This window comes from Durio zibethinus, chromosome 19 (assembly GCF_047325235.1).
Source record: "Durio zibethinus cultivar Kanyao isolate XHJ-2024 chromosome 19, ASM4732523v1, whole genome shotgun sequence".
Classification (NCBI taxonomy): Eukaryota; Viridiplantae; Streptophyta; class Magnoliopsida; order Malvales; family Malvaceae; genus Durio; species Durio zibethinus.
In genome coordinates this window covers 23,128,259-23,148,006 of record NC_143180.1, presented here as the reverse complement: position 1 = coordinate 23,148,006, position 19,748 = coordinate 23,128,259, and the positions used below count along the sequence as shown (strand labels likewise).

At 28.9% G+C, this 19,748-nt stretch overlaps 1 pseudogene; it reads right to left on the bottom strand.

Moving 5' to 3' along the window:
* Positions 1 to 12,390: 12,390 nt before the first annotated feature.
* LOC111309405 (wall-associated receptor kinase 3 pseudogene) lies at positions 12,391 to 15,040 on the bottom strand (annotated as a pseudogene).
* Positions 15,041 to 19,748: the final 4,708 nt, after the last annotated feature.

Below are 19,748 nucleotides of genomic sequence, written 5' to 3'. Positions count from 1 at the left end.
AAACACTAAAATGTTCCTCTCAACCTCTTGAGTTCAGATCTGAGGTCCTTTTCACAAAAAAAATCCCTATTTCCCCTGATCTACTTTCAAAATTTCAGTGAGATTTTTTTTTTGTATTCTGACTCTTTTTTTTTTAAATTGACCTCTTTTTTTTTTTTACAAGAAGCTCGGTGCTGAGTTCCTCCCTACGGGGAGGACTATGTGATTTTTTGTTTGTTTTTTTTTTGTTGTTTTTTGGCAGAATATCCTTCCTCATTTTTTCTTTCTTTTTTTTTTTTGTTTGGTTAGGAGTTCAACCGTGTGTGTTTGAGGAGAAGAGCATGGGGCTCGACATGGGGTATGAGCACGAGCCCCATATCTCTTTTATTTTTTTTTTGTATTTTTTGATAGTAGAATAAGATGAACAAAGTATGTGTAAGGGATGAGTGATGGGCCTGATGGCACTGATATCGAGATGGCACCATTGCTATCCTCAATTTTTTTTGTTTTTTGTTTTTTTTTTATATTTTGTATTATTTTTTTGTATTTATTTTTTATATTTTGTATTTTTATATTTAATAATATTATTTTTTTTATTTTTTTAGGATAAAATTGATTCTACAATATTTAAATAATTAATTCTCTTATCTTCACAGCTGTATGTCATTATAAATGAATGGTTCAAATAGCTCGAAACAACCTCTTTCTTTCTGACTATAGGTACGACTGTGAAATTCTACTTTCCACATTAGTTGGCAATATCTCTTCTGAGTTAAATTTGCACTGAGGGATTGTTTTTATCCAGACTACTTTTGTTTTTTACATAAATATTATCATGTAAATCTGAGAAACTGTACTTGCTTTGTCCTCGCCGTGGATGGACTTGCCGAGACGTCTGTTATCTTTGGCATTGGATGCCTTTGGTACCTCCTTTTTGTGGTGACTGATCAGTTTGTACTGATTTTCACTCTTGTCCTCAATTATTTTATTGCCCTTTGCACAGACTTTAATACATTCTTTAATTCCAGCATTTTTTTTGTCAACATATGTGGTGAAAATTTCATTTCCTGTAATTATAGGAGTCCCATGGAATTTTTAAGTTCATCGGACAATTCTTCGTTGACAGAATTTAATTTCTCAATAAGTTTTGCAACATGAGTTCATAAATTTGCAATTGATTCTTCCATATCTTCGGATGCTAGGTTGGCTCCTTTAAATATTTGGCTCCTTTCTTGATTAAAGTGAAATTGAATTGAATCGATAAATTATTAAATTTAAATTTAAATTTAATTTAAAATTTAATTTAATTTTATTAAATTTTATTTTTTGTTATTGAATTCGATTTTTAATTCAATTGAATCACTTGATTCAATTAAATTTAATAAAATTATAAATACTAATATTAAATATTATATTTTTATTTATTTATTATACTTGATATATATATATATAAGCTCTATTAATTTTATAAGTCAATCGACATTAAATTTTATAAATTCGATTTGATGTATAATTTATTTTAAAATTATTATAAAAATATGTATTTTCAAATTATGCATTTTAAAATATTTTCATTTAAATTTTTTAAAAAATTATAAAAATTTTCATTTAAACATATTTCATAAAATTTAAATATATCATTTATATTTTTTTAATAGAAAAATTAGGGATTTAAAAAATTGGTGGGAGTGAAATGAATGATGGTGGGAGCAAAATAATGGAGGGTGATAATAAAAAAAAAAAGAAAAAGAAAAAGTGATTGGGACATGGTGATTAAATGAAAAAATAGTTTGATTTTAATTGGGAGCTGTTCAAAAGATTAAAGCTGAACAATAAGAAAGAATGGTGGCGGATCACAAGGCGCGGAAAAGGAAAAGAAAAAGCTTGATAGAGAAAAGACCCTCGTTGATACCATATTAAGAAAATTAAAAATTACTTGAGAATTATGTCCATAATGATGGTCAAAGAAGTCGTTTGATAGATTTTTTGTAGAAATTTAGATAAAATTATTTAAAATTCGTAAAATTTTTTATTAAAAATAATTAAATTAAAATTAAAATTTTAAATTAATAAATTAAAAAAATTTATTATATAAGTCAAATGTGCTCAAATTGATAAAATTAATCAATTAATTAATCAGAAAAACTCAATATTAAATTTTTTTCCACGGTATTTCAATTTTATTAATTTTTTTACCATAATACTTTCAAATTAATTTGTTGAAACTTTATTAAAACTTGTTATTAATCGTGAGAAAAATTTTCCCTTAAGTCTCTTGAAACTGGAATTTTTTCTCTTTTTCTAGCTTCATGTATGTTTTATTTTTTTATTTTACAATTATATTTAAAAATTGTATATAAAAAATTACATTATAAAAATAAAAAATATTAAATATTAAAATTTGTTCAATATCATTTTTTAAAAGTAGTAATATATTTTGAATTCAATTATCATACATTTTAGAATATAAACTACAATTAAAACTTGTTGGGATCTTTCTCCTAAACTTCACCAGTTTCTAATTGGATGATCATAAATAATTAATTAATAATAAAATTTTGATTTTATCGTTTTCATATAATAATACAAAGTACTTTTTTTTTCTTTTAATTAAGTATATAAAATAGTTTAGAAGTAGTTTTCGGTACCAAATTCTATATATCAGCTTGGAATATTGCAAAAGGTATTTATTTAAGGAGATTAAGAACAAGACAAGCATTCCTCAGAGGAGACAAAGAAGCTACTTGGAAAATTTTACTCAATACCTAGTCAACTTCTGAAGTACAGGAACTAAAGTAGGACTTGATTGCTGAAGGTTCCGGGAATTGGTTTTAATTTCTATGTAGTTTCTTAATTTTTTTTAAATGAATGCTTGTATTGTGTTAAGTCTCCTTTAAATATGTTCTTTTGTAATATTATCTTTGAATATTTCAAGACGATATTCTAAAGAGACTTCTTATAATGTAAGTCTCCCTAGTTTAGTTTACAAGTACTTTTTCATGTCAAGCTTTATCATCGTGGAATATTACAAATGATCATATCCTAAAGAGACTAATCCAAACATAAACATTCTTTAAAAGAGACAAATTAAGGAATTACTTGAAAAAAAGGTTTTTTGGTCGAAATTGCTTGAAAATTTTCACTCTATACTTAATAAACTTCTCAAAGGATAAGAAATAAAGTAGCTGGTAATTTGACCAAACGTGCACTTCAATTTCAAATAAAGGATTTTATATAAAGGAATAGCGTGAAATTTTTTTTTTGGTAGTAATAATTTTTTTTAGGAGTGATAACAATTTAGATTTGATTGGATTTAGTTCATTTTTTTAGAATGTATAATATTAAGAATTTTTAAAATTTGATCTGAATTTTAATTGATTTTTTTTTTAAATTAATATGATCAAAACTGAATTTTACTAATTCGATTTGGTTTATTAATTTTTAAATTTAAAATTTTTATATATTATTTTAATCTAATTTTTAATATATTTTAATAAATTTATATAAAAAATTATTTTTATTTTATAAAAATTTTAAATATATATAATGTGATTTGGTTATTTTTTTTATTTTTCATATTCAAATTTTAAATTTAAATTTAAATTTAATATATACATTTAATATCTAAATTTCATCTAAATTTAATAAAAAATTGATTGAAACTAAATTTAACATCATGATTTTAAATCAATTTTTAATTTTTTTCACTATTAACTTTTTATTGTAATTATTGCATGTTCACTTTTATTCTACATATAGAAAATTGTGATCCGTTATGGATCATAGGAAAGAGCTTGAAAGGACTTGCCTTTTAAAATAAGTTATTAAAAAAAGTAACGTTATGATATAAAGAAAATAAATCTTTTATTTGGATGGATAATAGGATTTATTATAGTAAAATTAAAAATAAAAATAAAAATTATTATAATTATAATTAAAAAAATTATTATAATTGTGAATAAAAAAATTTAATTAAAAATTTATATTAAATGAATTTTATTAAAATTAAAATTTAAATTTAATTAATGATACAATAAATTTAATTATATTATATTAAAAATACGAGAAAATTTAAATGAATATTAAGGTGTTAAAAATTGATTAAAAATTAATTTAATTGGCAAAAAACTTTTCTTTTGATTTTATAAATAAAATGAAAAGAAGTACATTTTGATTATATTATTTTAATGAAATTATCACAATCGAGTTATACGTAAATATAAATTAACTGTATTAATATAAAATAGAGATTCATATAAGTGATTAAAATTTAAAATATAAATATAAAATATTTAAATTAAAATTTTTATAATCTTTTATTGATAGATAGTTTGTAAATTCAAAAAATCTTAAATGATTCGTAATTTTTTTATAGATTAGCGGCTAACTTTAAATAATTTCTTCTATTTTTAAATTTTTTTCACAAAAAAATTAACCGTATAAATTCCAAATATAAACAAAGCTGTCGTTTGAAATTAAAAAAATGTTTTGAGTGTTATTTTTTAAAAATAGTTTTATAAATTAATTAAATTAAATTTTAAATTAATATAACCATTTAAAATAAAACTTTTTACATCATTTCTTACATAAGATATTTAAATAATCGATTTTCCCTTATCTTAACAGCTGTATGTCATTATAAATAAGCGGCAAACTTCATTTTCTTTCTGACAATAGGTACGACTGTGAAATTCTACTCTCTTCACGAGTTGTCAATATCTATTCTGAGCTAAATTTAGAATGAGGGATGGCTTTTACCCAAACTCCATTCTTTTTCACATGTCGCTTTCTTCTTTTTAGATTTTATTGGCATTGGATGCCTCTCTGTCTCAAGATTTGACATTTCCTACCTCACGTTTTTGGTGGCTGATCAATTCGTACTAAAGAAAAAAAATGAAATTAAAAAATAATATAACTTGTCGCTCTTCTTAAAAAATTATATATATAATTTCGTTATGGGTTCGATTTCAGCTTTTTTTTATTTTTATTTTTTTAATGTAAAACTTTATCTCCTTTAAAATCATAAAATAAAAAAATAATTTCGTCGTTTGAGTTATATTGTTATCTCATCATTTTGAAATAATTAATATCTTGTATGTGTTTAAAAATAAATTTTTTCTTATATAATTATGAAATTTTATATATTATAAAATAAAATTTTAAATTGAAAAAAAAAGAAACATTAAAAATTGATATTTACATGTACATTGAGTATTTTAACATAAAATTATATAAAAAAATTTTATTATCGAGTCTTATCACATCTATGTCTCTTTTTTTAAAATTAGTTTTGTCTAATTCGTATCCGGATGACGTCGCATTCTTATTGCATGTTTGTGTTTCTGTTTTATCCTTATTTGATTGTTGCTAAGGTTTCTTCCGAGCTTATATTCTTCATAAAATGCTGAAATACTACTTGGTTTTTATAATTATACTGTTATTGTGCTTATAGTTTCTATGTTGAAGAGAAATTTCGTTCATTTCGTCCCATTTAATCCTTTCAGTTTTCTTTCTAGCTACATAAATTTTTGAAGCATAATTTGTGACTAAATTATCTGCTTGATTCAGCCAGGGAAACTTACAAATTTAATTAATAAATAAACTATAGAGGATATAGTAGGGATAGAAGTGGATAGAGTTCGAGGTAAGGTGGGGATGAGTCCCCATCCGTGTTAAATTGTGTGCAATCCTACTGCAAAGGTATTGATTCTGAAATTCACACCAGAGATATACTAGAAAGCTGATCACTCATAGCTTTCATTTTACATAGAAGTATATAAAAGAAACCCCTTTTGAGATGCTTAAACAGCTTTCATTTACTATTCCTAATATCATAAAGTTAGACAAGTTTACTGCTCACCAATGAAAATGATTTGACTGTTCCTTTTTTTTGGCCAAATATTACATATTTGAAACTTTCGAACTACACCTGCAAGAAGCTAACATATCTATCTAATTTTGTAGATTTATTCGTCAGCTGTTATCTAGTTGCAAGATTCTAGTTTTCTTTCATTTTTTTCTTGGATTATCTACTAATCTGATATTTTTTAGATCTGAATGGTTTGTCATCCTAGTTGTACAATCTAGGTAATGTATGATGGGCTGAAGTTTGTGTCTGATGCATAGTCTAAATCAGCCATGGTTTCCTTGGGCTATTTTTTAGTTTGTTGAGTAATTGCTGCTGCTTTATGATGGATAAGCTCTCTAATAATACCCATTTTAAGTTACCCTGTTAGTATATATTATTATGTATGTACTGCTCCACATTCTTATGTAAGCTTGTAACAAATTGAGTTGCTCATTACCACTGGCTGTTTTCTGGTTGAGACTGTACAAATTGAAAAATTCAACGCATGTGTGGCTTAAACGTACTTATTGTGAGGGGACTGACCTTGATGAATTAGATTTATTCTCAATCAATGAATTAGTTGAAACTAAATGGCAGAAACTAGATGAATGAATTTAATGTCCTAAATGTTGTTTTTGTTAATTGTTTTCATTGTGGTATAAAGATTTGTATTTGCTTCAAGTTTTACAATTATCTTTGTCTAAAAGATAACATTCTTATTATATCTTTTGCAGGACAAACCAACAAGATGAATTAGAAGTTCTATAGGGAATGGGGAGTTGGACAAGGAGCATGGGGATCCAAATGGAAAAACCCATATTTGATTTCACTGGTTGCTGTGGCTTGTACATCTAGGTTATTGGTTTTCTTATTTCCAGTATGTTGTAAAGTATCAAATCAGTTTCATAATGTTAGTCCAGCTGTAGCAGAAAGCTGCATGGTTTGGCCTTTTTCTTTAATAGAACTACTGAAGGTATGAATATCTTACATTGTACAGAAACACAATTTTTCCTCAGGTTTTAGGGCATCGATGAAAGTGTTGCGTCTAAAGTAATAATCACAATAATACAAAAGTAATAGATAACAATCAATAATAAAAAAATATAAAAAATAAAACACATCAAGATTTACGTGAAAAATCCTCCAATATAGAGGAAAAAAATCATGGACCACCAGAAAAATCTTCACTATCAAATAATAAGTATATAAAGTTCTTCTTTAGCTAAAACTAGAGCTAATCAACAACTAGAGAAAATAATTGGAGAAATCTCACTATAAGTGACTCAATAAATACACCATTGATTGTTCCTAAAGAGCTTCAAACCCGATCTTCACCGTTCAAAATGTAGAACTCTGAATCATAAACCTCCTGACAAGGTTCTAACTCAATCGGACCATGGATCAACTCTGTTTAACCAAATTTTCCTTCTCATTTTTCTCTATGCTTTTTCTAGCTTTTTTTTTTCTCTACTTAGTTTTCGACACCCACTTAAAACAACCCCACATCTTTTTTATTAAGTAGCTAGGGCTCTGTGTAAAATGAAAGATCAAGGCCCATGGTCTTTACTTGGTCCAAAATCACTTACATGAGACTGGACCTCATTTTCCTAACAATCTCCCCTTCCAGCCCCATTAGGAGAAGATTCATCACCATAGCTGTTTCATTTGGAACTTACCTTGGCCAGGGAACTCATTCCGATCAAGTTACTGCAAAGCTCAAGCTTTTCCCTGAAAAGTATCTTAGTCAATATATCTGCTACATTCTTATCAGTATGGATTTTCTTCAATAGCATCTGTTGTTCTTCAATCACTGAACGTAACCAATAATATCTAACATCAATGTGCTTTGTTCTAGCATGGTACATGGTATTCTTACTCAAATCTAAAGCACTCTGACTATCATAAAATACAACATACTCTTTTTGATTAAACCTCAATTCAAGAAGAAAACGTTTCATCCAAAGCATTTCTTTACATGCTTCGGTTGCTACAATATACTTAGCCTCTGTAGTTGACAAAGCAACATACTTCTGCAACTTAGATTACCAAGATATAGCTCTTCTTGTAAAAGTGAATAAATACTCTGAAGTAGATTTCATACCATCAAGATCGCCTATCATGTCAGCATCAATAAACCCTTCTAGAACTGGTTGTGAAACTTCATAAGTCAAGCACATTTTTGAGGTACCCCTTAAATATCTAAAAATCTATTTCACTGCTTTCCAGTGAACTTTTTTCGGATTAGAAAGAAATCTGCTCACTACACCAACTGCATGAGCAATGTCAGGCCTTGTACAAATCATAAGATACATTAAAGAATCGATTGCAGAAGAATAAAGAATACTAAACATAGCTAGTTGCTCTTCTTTAGACACTGAACAAGATTTTTTACTTAGATGAAAATAGTTGGTAAGTGGACTGCTAATTGATTTAGCATGTTGCATGTTGAATCTACCAAGCACTCGTTCAACATATTTTTTCTGTGACAATCACAGCTTTTCAGCTCTCTTATCCTGAATAATGTCCATACCAAGAATCTGCTTTGCTGGACCTAAATTTTTCATATCAAATGACTTAGATAATTATTCTTTCAACCTGTAAACCATACTAGCATCTTGTCTTACAATCAACATATCATCAACATATAATAATAGGATAATAAAGTTACCATTAGGGAATTATTTAACATACACATAAGAATCTGTTGCTGTTCTTTTATAGCTATGACTCACCATAAAAGAATCAAACTTCTTGTACCACTGTCGCGGGACTTGTTTCAAGCCATACAAGTTTTTTTTTAATTTACAAACTAAGTGTTATTTCCCTTTCACTTCAAAACCCTCAAGCTGATTCATATAAATGTCCTCTTACAAATTACCATGCAAAAATGTAATTTTAACATCAAGTTGCTCAAGCTCAAGATTCAAACTAGCTGTTAATCCCAGTACCACTCGAATAGAACTCATCTTTACAACTTGAGCAAAAATCTCATCAAAATCGATGCCTGGTTTCTGAGAAAAACCTTTTACTACCAATCAAGCTTTGTACCTCACTAGTTTGTCATAATTTTTTTCAACTTGAACATTCATTTTATTCTTTAATGGCCTCTTCTCTGTTAAAAGTTTAACAAGATCATAAGTATCATTCTTTCGTAATGACTCAATCTCTTCTTTTATTACTTTTAACCAGTGCTCTCTATCCGGAGTAGCTTGCATATCTTGAAAGCTTTCTGACTCCCCTTCATTGGTAACTAAAATAAAATATGAACTTGGATACCTGGTAGATGGCTTGCGCTCTCTAATAGATCTTTCAAGCTGAAATTCTACATCACTTAATGCCAAAGGTAGATTCTTCTGTTCAACACTCTCAGGTAGAGAGGATTGCTCTCTTTACTCAAAACTAATTGCATTTGGCTCATCACCAACTGTGGCTAGCTCATTCATATTCTTAAGTTTTGTTTCTTGCTTATTTTCACTATCTGTGATTTTTTCCTGTGGAATCCTTGTTGATGTTGAAACATCACACTCAACAGTAACCCGTGTAGTCTTTTTATTTTTCTCAAAGTCTGCTATGGTTTCTTTTTCATGAAAGATAATATTTTTACTTCTGACTGTCTTTTTCTTTACTGGATCCCATACCCTGTAATCAAATTTCTTATCATTATATCTTACAAACACACACTATGTGGCTTTACTATCAAGCTTTTATCTCTGCTCTTTCGACACATGCATGAATGTTTTACACCAAAAAATTTTTAAGTGAGAGTATGAAGTATCTTTTCCTATCCACATTCTTTTTGAAATGTCAAAGCCCAAAAAAAACTGATGGTGATCTGTTAAGTAAATAACAAGCCGTGTTAACTGCTTCACCCTAGAATGGCTTTGATAATTTTATCATCCTCAACATACATCTGACTTTTTTCATAATGGCATGATTCATTCTTTCAGCTATACCATTATGCTGCGGTGTTTCAAGTTTTGTCATCTTATGCCTAATCCTATGCTTTGAACAATATTCTTCAAAGCTTTTAAATGTGTATTTCCCACCATTATCAGTTTGAATATACTTCAAAGGTAACCCTGTCATCCTTTCAATCATGGCATGAAATTTTTAAAAATACTGTAGTACCTGACTTTTGTATTTCAACATATACACTCAAGTTTTACGTGAAGCATCATCAATAAAAGTAACAAAATATCTGCTACCACCTAATGACTCAATCTCAATAGGACCATATATGTCAGAATAAATTAATTTTAATATATTTTCTTTTCTCTGAGAACTTTTACGAAAATAAACTCTATGATGCTTACCAAACAAACAATAATCACATGAATCAAGAGACATACCTTTGGTCAAGGAAATAAGAGACCGTTTTGCCAAAACCTGTAATCCCTTTCACTTATGTGTGCCAGCCTCTTGTGCCACAAGTTTGCTGAAGCATCATTTTCAACGACATTTACCTGGTTACCGTTCAATTACATCCATGTCTTATACATTGTGTAGCATAGTTTTTTCTTTGCAACTACCATAGATCTTTTGAGAAGCTTTCACTATCCATTCTTTTATTGACTTTCATATCCCTCCTTATCAAGGACATTAATAGCAAACAAGTTCATTCTCATATCTGAAATGTGTCTGACATCCTTCAAAGTCAACATGCAATATGTACTAGTTTGTACAATAATATCACCAATCTCAATAATCTATGACACACTCTTATTTCTCATCTTGGTACAACCAAAGTCTCCTATTTTGTAAGTTATAAACAACTCTTTCTTAGGAACACAATGATATGTCGTTCCCGTATCAACTATCCACTAAATGTCGGGATCACTAACATGATTACAATCACCATGTGTACAAATCAAAGTAACTAAATCACTATCTGAATTCACTATTGCAATATTACCATCATCTGAACCCTTACCTTTCTCATCTTTTCGCTCTTGCTTCAAGATTTTACAGTTTCATTTTATATAACCTGCCTTACCACAATAGAAACACTTCACTTTACCTCTAGACTTGGATCTATGTTTAGACTTACCACGGCCTTTTGAGTCCTGACCTCTGTCGATGTTTCTACCCGTGTTCTGTGCGACTAGAGCTTGATTTTCAGGGTCTACATCTTTTCACCTTGCTTTTTCATTAAGCATATTATCTTTTACCATCTCTAATGTCACCTTATAATCAAGAGCTGAATTAAAAACAGTCACAACTAGAGTATTCCAACTGTCTGGCAATGAACTCAAAAGAAATAATGCTTTCATTTCATCATCCATATTGAAAATATATATTGAAAATCACTCAAGTGCTTTGTAACAGGTCATCCATTCCTGTACTGTAAATTTGTAAGCTACATGATGAAACATGTTGCTATCAACCCATTTTCTGATTGTAGCCAGCGTCTTTGTACCTAACTTTTTTTAGCTTTCATCTTTCATATCTGCTAGTTTAGTCGAATCACCTAATACTGGCTCATACAAATCTTTACAGTATAGATGATCCTCCATCATAGGCTTTCAAATTGAATAATTCGATGCTGTCAATTTTATCATTAAATCTGTATCACCCTCCAAATCTCAAACGGAATTTACTTCTATCCTGGGTTACTTCTGTATCGATGTTTTAAAATAACCCTCGCTTTGATACCACTTGTTACGCCTGAAGCAATAATCACAACAATACAGAAGCAATAGACAACAATCAATAATCAAAAAATGTAAAAAAAAATAAAGCACACCAAGATTTACGTGGAAAACCCTCCAGTGTAGAGGAAAAAAATCATGGACCACTAGAAAAGTCTCCACTAGCAAATAATAGGTATACAAAGTTCTTCTCTAGCTAAAACTAAAGCTAATCAACAACTAGAGAAAATAATTGGAAAAATCTCACCAAATAAGTGACTCAACAAATACACCTTAGATTTGTTCATAGAGAGCTTCAAACTCGATTTTTATCGTTCAGAATGTAGAACTCTGAATCATAAACCTCATGACAAGGTTCCAACTTAATCGAGCCACGGATTGATTTCTGTTCAACCAACTCTCCCTTTTCCTTTTTCTCTCTGCTTTTTTTGGCTTTTCTTCTTTCTCTACTTGGTTTTCGACACCCTCTTAAAACAACCTCACCTCTTTTTTATTAAGTAGTTAGGGCTCTGTGTAAAATGAAAGATCAAGGCCCATGGCCTTTACTTGGTCCAAAACCACTTACATGAGGCTGAACCCCATTTTCCTAACAGGAAGGTGGTCAGCTTCACATCTTACTTATACTATTGTGTTTTGATAATCTAAGTATTTTGTTAATTGGTATTAGGATTAATCCAACTACCATTAGGTTTGTGTTGCTATATTTGATGCAACCGTATATATATATGTAATAGTATTCTTATGAAAATGCCTACCGATTGGTTTAATGTTGTTAGAAACCTTTATGAACTTGTCTTAAATAATTAATACCAAATGGTTAAGTCTGAAACACTTAAGCAAACTCGGTAGACAAGAACAACATGGTTCAGGTATCATAAAAAATAATATAGGTTCACCAAATTATACAAAGCAAACAGAACGTACAAAAAATCTATATCTTGTGGATGCTCATCGTCCTGGGGAGTCTAATGAAAGTGATAGGTTTGTTGGCGTGCCACTGTATTTAGTATTTGATGATGAACTCTGAGCCGGGTATAATTCTGCTTGTTCATGCAACAAGCTCAAAGCCTGCTCACAGTTAGCTTGACCCCATGGATGTTTCTCAAGTTTTCTCAACTCTATCAGCTCTATAAGCACTTCTTTCATTGAAGGTCTTTCATCCCCCCTCAACATCAGACATCTCATAGCCTGGCCGGTAACTGCTATCAGCTCTTCTCTATTCTCCTCGTTTGCGAGTTCGGGCTCTAGGATCTGGAGGAGACGATACCGTTGCATTGATAAAATGAAGTAAGAAGATAGGTTTCTTTCAGGCTCTGGTCTTGCAAAAGATACTGGCGTCTCGCCAGTGAGTAGTTCCACTAACACAACCCCATAGCTATAAACATCACTCTTTTCTGTCAACTGGCTTGTCTGGAAATATTGGGGGTCCAAGTAACCAAATGTATCTTGGACTAATGTAGTAATTTGAGTTTTATCGATAGGAATCAACCTTGAAGCTCCAAAATCTGACACTTTGGCAATATAATTTTCATCGAGTAATATGTTGGCAGATTTGACATCTCGATGGATGATTGGAATCGAGGCTGAAGAGTGAAGGTAAGCAAGTGCGCTAGCAGTTTCTGTGGCGATCCTTAGACGGATGTCCCAGGAGATTGAGCCTGCCTTTTCGGAATTGTGAATGTGATAGTGAAGGCTTCCATTGGGGACAAATTCGTAGACCAGTAAAGGGACTTCATTCTCCAAACAACACCCCAAGAGCTTGACTACGTTTCGGTGGTTGATTTGGCTAACAACAACAACTTCATTGATAAATTGTTCAATTTGGGAACGAGTCTCTATTTTCGACTTTTTGACAGCAACTATTTGATTGTCTCCTATGATACCTTTATAGACCGTTCCATTCCCTCCTTCGCCGAGGATTCGACTCTTAGAATAATTATCGGTGGCCTTTGCCAACTCCTTGGCCGTAAAAATTTTTGTTGTCTCAACAGCACTTTGACGGAAAGAAATTTTCTGCTGCAATAATAGTCCCCCATTTTCAAGAAAGAACTTTTCTCTGAGCTTGATTAGTTTTCTTCTCTTTGAGAAGAAGTATGTGGAAAAGACTAACAGAAGCAGAACCAAAACACTGACGAAAGCTGCATGAATTAATCATATATATATATATATTAAGAGCTCTTCCTCGAAAAGAAACAAAAAAGAAATAAAGCAAAACGGTGTGTTGAGTTATATAGTTACCTAGAACAAGCAGGAGCAGCTGAGAAAGAAATTGCTTGCAATGATAACTTCCCGGTGTATTAATACACTTATGATTGCCTTCACATGGATTGTTAATGCACTCATCGATATCTTTCGCCAAATAGAACAAATGACATCAGTGTATATATATATATATATATATATATATATATATATATATAGGTTACTGACTTATATATAGTAGTATTATGTGGCAAACATGAGCATTAATTTATAGGGGAAATTAAAAAAAAAATTGACAGAAACATGATGTACTGGTTATATGCTCAAACTTCAACAGCATTTAGAATATTAAAAAGATTAATTATAGACGATGTTGAACAAGGGTGATGAAAGAGTTGAGTAGTATATAGGGAATAATAAGTAAGCCATACCTTGGCATCCCTGACTACAATAAGGGTTCCCTTGGTAACCTTTTTTGCAACTACAGATATAGCCTTGACTACCCTTTGCTTTGTAATCCACACAGTCGCTATTCCCCTTGCAGGCACAAGTGTTCGAGTGTCTTTGAGCTTCTTTGCAAGTGTGGTTGCTCACAGTCCAATCAAGAACCACAGTAGAATGCTGTATCTTAGTCAAAAATTTATGATCATCATCAAGATCAGATGCCTCGAAACTATAGTTGTGTTGGTCCACTAGGAAAGCAGATACACAACGATAGGGCTCCGAGATATTTGTTTCATTAAGCTCTTCCTTTATTTCTGATTTATTGGTCAAAATGTTACCCACATACGTTTCAACTATTTTAAGACGATCAGTAATAGTGACCTCGCAGCACCCAATCCCAGAGCAAGATCCGTTAGTCTTGTCCTCGCGCTTAAAGTGACACCAAGAGAGGCACCCAGTGAAAAGCTCTGTCTTTCCAAGTTTGATCCAGCCGAAAGAGTTACATCCAGTTACAACGAACTTGTTTTGAGAAAGTGCGAATGGAGTATCAGTCAAATTAATGGCCGCCTGTCCATCAGTTTCAGATCCATTGGGTTCCATGCAGGTATGAGCCACAGATGCAGGGACAGAATTCCTTATCGTACCTGATTTCAGCAATAGAAATGTTTACGACCTCATATTTCGTAGCGCCTAAACATGCTTTTGCTGGGTTTTTGGAAGTGTTGCAAGTAATGCGAAATCCCTTTAGATAGCTTCCCTTTTCTACGCCAAAAGGGCAAGGAATTTTAAGATGCCCACAACTGGAACTGCAGTGTTTAGGCCCCTTGGGTTGTTCTTCCACAGCTACTACAGCTGATACTATAGATGTTGCCAAGACGAGCCATTGGAGCTTCGGCAAAGGATGCTTTAACGAAAACATGCCTTTCTTTTATGGTTGCGAAATATCAAATGACTAATTATAAGCAACTGATTCAAGATAATATAAAATGTTATGACAGTGCTATATAGCCACTCATCTTATACAATCATTTCACACACTCACTTCTTATTTTAAGGATTTATGTGAAAGATATTAAAATTTGTGTAAATATTTTTTAATATAAATTTTAATATATTTAAATAAATTTATATATAAAATAATTATTTTTATTTTATAAAAATTTAAAATATAAATAAAAACTAATAAAAATATATAATTTGATTCGATTTTTTATATTTAAATTTTAAATTCGATTCAAATTAAATATATATTTAATATTTAAAATTAAATTAAATAAAATTCAAATATCAATTCAAATAAAACTAATTGCTACAATTTTAAATTAATTTTAAATTTTTTTATTTTTTTCACCCCTAACTTTTTTATTGTAATTCTTAAATATTCACTTTTATTCTACACAAAAGAATTATGACCGAGGATGGATCATGGGAAAGAGTCTGAAGGGACTTGCCTTCCAAAATAAATTCTTAATAAAAGTAGCATTACGATATTAAAAAAGTAAGATGTTAAAAACTGATTAAAAATTAATTTAGTTGACAGAAACTTTCCTTTTGATACTATAAATAAAATTGAAAGTACATTTTGATTATATTGTTTTATCGAAATTGTTACAACCGGAGGTATATGTAAATATATATTAATTGAATAAATTTCAAAAAAATTGGTGAAAATAATTAAAATTTAAGGTTTGACTATAAAATATTCAAATTGGAATTTTGATGATATATTGATAGATAATATGTAAATTTAAAAGATTTTATAAATTTTATAAATCTTTTTATAAATTGATGATTTATCTTAATTTTAAAGATAAAATAATTTTTTAATTTTAAAATTTTTTGCAACAAAAAAAATTAACTGTATAAATTCAAAATATAAACATTTGATACATTATCATTATATAGAACTATATTTATTTATGTATGGCACTTCAAAAAAATTAATTTTAAAATTTTAAAATCATAAAAAGAAAATACACTTAATTTTAAAAATATATTTAAAATTAATTTTTTATAAAATATCATTGTGTGATTCACTTCTAATATATAACATTTATACACATAATGCATCAAATATAAATCTTTAAATCTTTAAATGTTCATAGTTGTTGCTGGTTCTTGTTTTATCTAATCGTACACATTTAACACTTATAGCTTTTCTTACCTTCATACCATATGTGAGTGGAAAAGAGAAAAATATAATTAAATAGAAATAGTATGGCAAGTTTTTTATTATTATACGAAAATTTAAAAAAATCATTCAAAACATGGATATAATAATAATAATAATAATAATAATTTTAGTAAATGCGAATTGTGTGATTATCTTCACTTTTATATTTTCTTTACCGTTTTTATTTCTTTGATTTCTCCATGCAACAGTATTAATCAAACTTATAATGAAAGGAGAAAAGCAAAAAATAAAGTTTGGCATTACAATGATTTTTGTGTAATAATCAAACAAAGATAGTCAAAGACAAAAAGCATCAAGAAAGAAAAATGAACTTGGATGCATGCACGCATGCATCAATAATTCATTACTTTTCGAATTAATGTCTTTTGTATCAATCTATAAGTTTGATTTTAAAAGAAAAGTAAATGAATATAGGGATAATAAATCAGCCCATATGCAATAGGTTTCAATTCGTCATAATCTAATTGATTCGTTTTTTAAATAAAAATTAAGTTAAGTTTTATTTTTTTAAACAATTTGGGTCAAGACAAGATAATGTTTGAGGTGCTCTACCTGACACTTTTCGGGATATATAAAGAATATATTTGATTATTTATTTAACTTTTATTTATATATGTATTATAGTAATAAAGATATTATTTAATATCTTAATTTAATAAAAGTATATTTTTATATATAATTAATTTGTAATTTGTAATAAAAAAAATAAATACTCTTATATTTATCTATATATTGTCATCCATTAAAACTTGACATAAAAAATTTACTTCTCACATATTTGAAACATAATCTTAAAAAATTAAAATGCCAGCTTCTGTTTTTTTCTTTTTTATTTACTTTTCTTTTATTTAATTTATATTTAATGTTTTTTTTTACTTTTTCTATTTAATTTATTTGTTCTTTTTATTTACATTTAATAATTATTTATTTATTTTATAAAAACTCAATTTTTTCTTTTTTTTTTTGCTTTTTGTTTTTAGTAGAAAAATATTTTGAATAAAAAAAGTCAAAAGATGTGTAAACATGATACTCTATATCACTTTTCTTGCCTATTATCTATTTTGTTTTTTGTTTTTTGTTTTTTAATTATATGAATTTTAAAACAAAAGAAACTAGTAAATGAATTTTTTAATTACGAAAGATGTTAGTAAAGGTATGGATAACAAAACAACCCACATCTGTTTTGCTTCATTTTGATCCAATAAATGTATTTTTTTTTAAATTCAAAATCGGCTTGAGATTTTTTTTTGAAAATTGTCATTAGGTTGGATACAAGTTTAAGATGTTTTGTCCAACTCAAATATATAAATATATTTTATTATTTATTTAATTTTATAATTATGTATATGTATTATATCAATAAAGTTATTATTTAATACTTTAATTTAATAAATCTATGTTGCATCTTAATAACTTAATTTAATAAATCTACGTTCATCCTTATTTGATTTATTTTTTCCATCATATCTCTTTTTTTTTTTTTTTTAAGTTTTTGACTTTTTTTATTAGATAAATTTTATAAGAAAAAATCAATAGATGTAAGGATGACAAAACAATCTTATCCCATGAGTTTTGATTTATCTTGATTCAATATATGAGGGTTTTTAAAAAATTCTAGATAGGGTCAAAGTTTTTCCTTTGTAGACACCTAATTTTGTTTGGGTTCATTGCGATTTTATTCAAAATATTTTATTTTCAATTAAAAATTAATCCAAAAAAAACCTACAGCCTAGTGTCTTACACGACACCAATAAGGCCTCTACCTATACGCACCCACAAGCCTCTTATGGTGCCCAATCCCTTCTAGCCATGCTGAGCAACCTTTATTGAGGCCAAGCCACCCTTGTAGCAAAAAATCTGGCAGGTTTTTTGGTTTGTAGCAATACCATGAAAAGCCCCGCTACCCCATAAATTTGAAATCCCATTTTGGCTCTATAAAATGAGCCATTGTGGCTTGACAAAAAAGATTGGGGGTTAAATTCAAACACCAAGGATGCTGAAAAAAAAAAACCATACTACTTTTACTTACCATCTACCAATAACACTACAATCAAGCCCTTTTCTCTCACCACTTCTCACCATTGCTAAGAGACCCAAGCAAAACTGAAAATTCACCCTAATTAGGAGCCCCATTGCCTACAATCGAAACCTACCACTACAAACCTAAAGGAAAATAAAAAAAAAAAATTGAAACCTATCCTACCAAATAACTAAAACCCACAAAAAATCACATACAAAAAAAAAAAAAAAAACACATATCATACAAATGAGAGCAGCAATGCCATAAAGCCAAAAAAAATATATAATAAAAAAAAACTTTGAATAAAAAAATAATGCTTTCTATTTGGGCAATTTGAGGAGTTTTAAAATCTAATTTTTAGAAGAAGATGAAGGCTATAGGTAGTGGATAAACACAATGAGAAATGGGGTTCATGGGAATGGTAGAGCTTAGGCTTTTGAAGGTGCAAACCATCAGTTTTAAGCTTAGATCTGGGCCTTTTGAGGCTATTTTGGTTTAAACAGAGGCTGGATTCGTGACGAAGGTGTTGGAAAAACATATGGCGAAATTTTAGCCATAAAAGATGTCAGCAGGTAACGGTGACCAATGACCAAAATCTAGAAATTATGGTGGCAGGCTTTTTTTTTTAGAGCATTTGAGTTTTTTTTTTGGTAAGTTAGGTTGGAAATTGAAAAAAAAAAACTTAGGCTTTTATAGATTTGAAAAAAAAAAACTACATAAACCCGCATGTGAACCTAACCCAGATTTGGTGTCCGTGCGCTTGACCCAGGGTAAGGGAGTTGCTACCAACCTCAATCCAGTTCAACTGGACTGGTAACAAACTGATCTAATCAAACCAGGTCGAACCACTTTCCAAACTGTCAACTTTCCTTCTAATTTGAGGTTGGTTTATCTGAACCAGAATAAACCCTTTCGAATCGTTTCCAGATTGATCAATTCAGGTATATTTTTATTTTTTTGTACTCTTTGATTTCTTTTATCAGTTTAATTTTTTTATTATTTTATTTATTTAAACATGTTTAAAATTTTAAATTTTCTAAAATAAATATGCATTGCTTTTTAAAAAATGGTAATCTTAAATTCCACCATTTTTTATATAAATAATTAAAAATAAAAATAAATAAAAATAATAAAAAAAGAAGAAAAAAAGGATTTTAACCAATAATGAGATTTTAAAAAATTTTGCATAATGATTCATATGAAATCTTTAGGTGAGAAGATTTTTTTAAAAAAACTGCTAGCATATTAGAGTATTTATAAAAAAAAATTTTCATACAATAAATTTTTTCCTTTTTTTTAAATTTTTTTGAAAAATATAATAAAAAATCAATTAAAAATTAAAAAAAAAAGATAAATAAAACATGCACACTAATATTTAATCATGTGCATCACATGCATATTGTTTTATTTTTG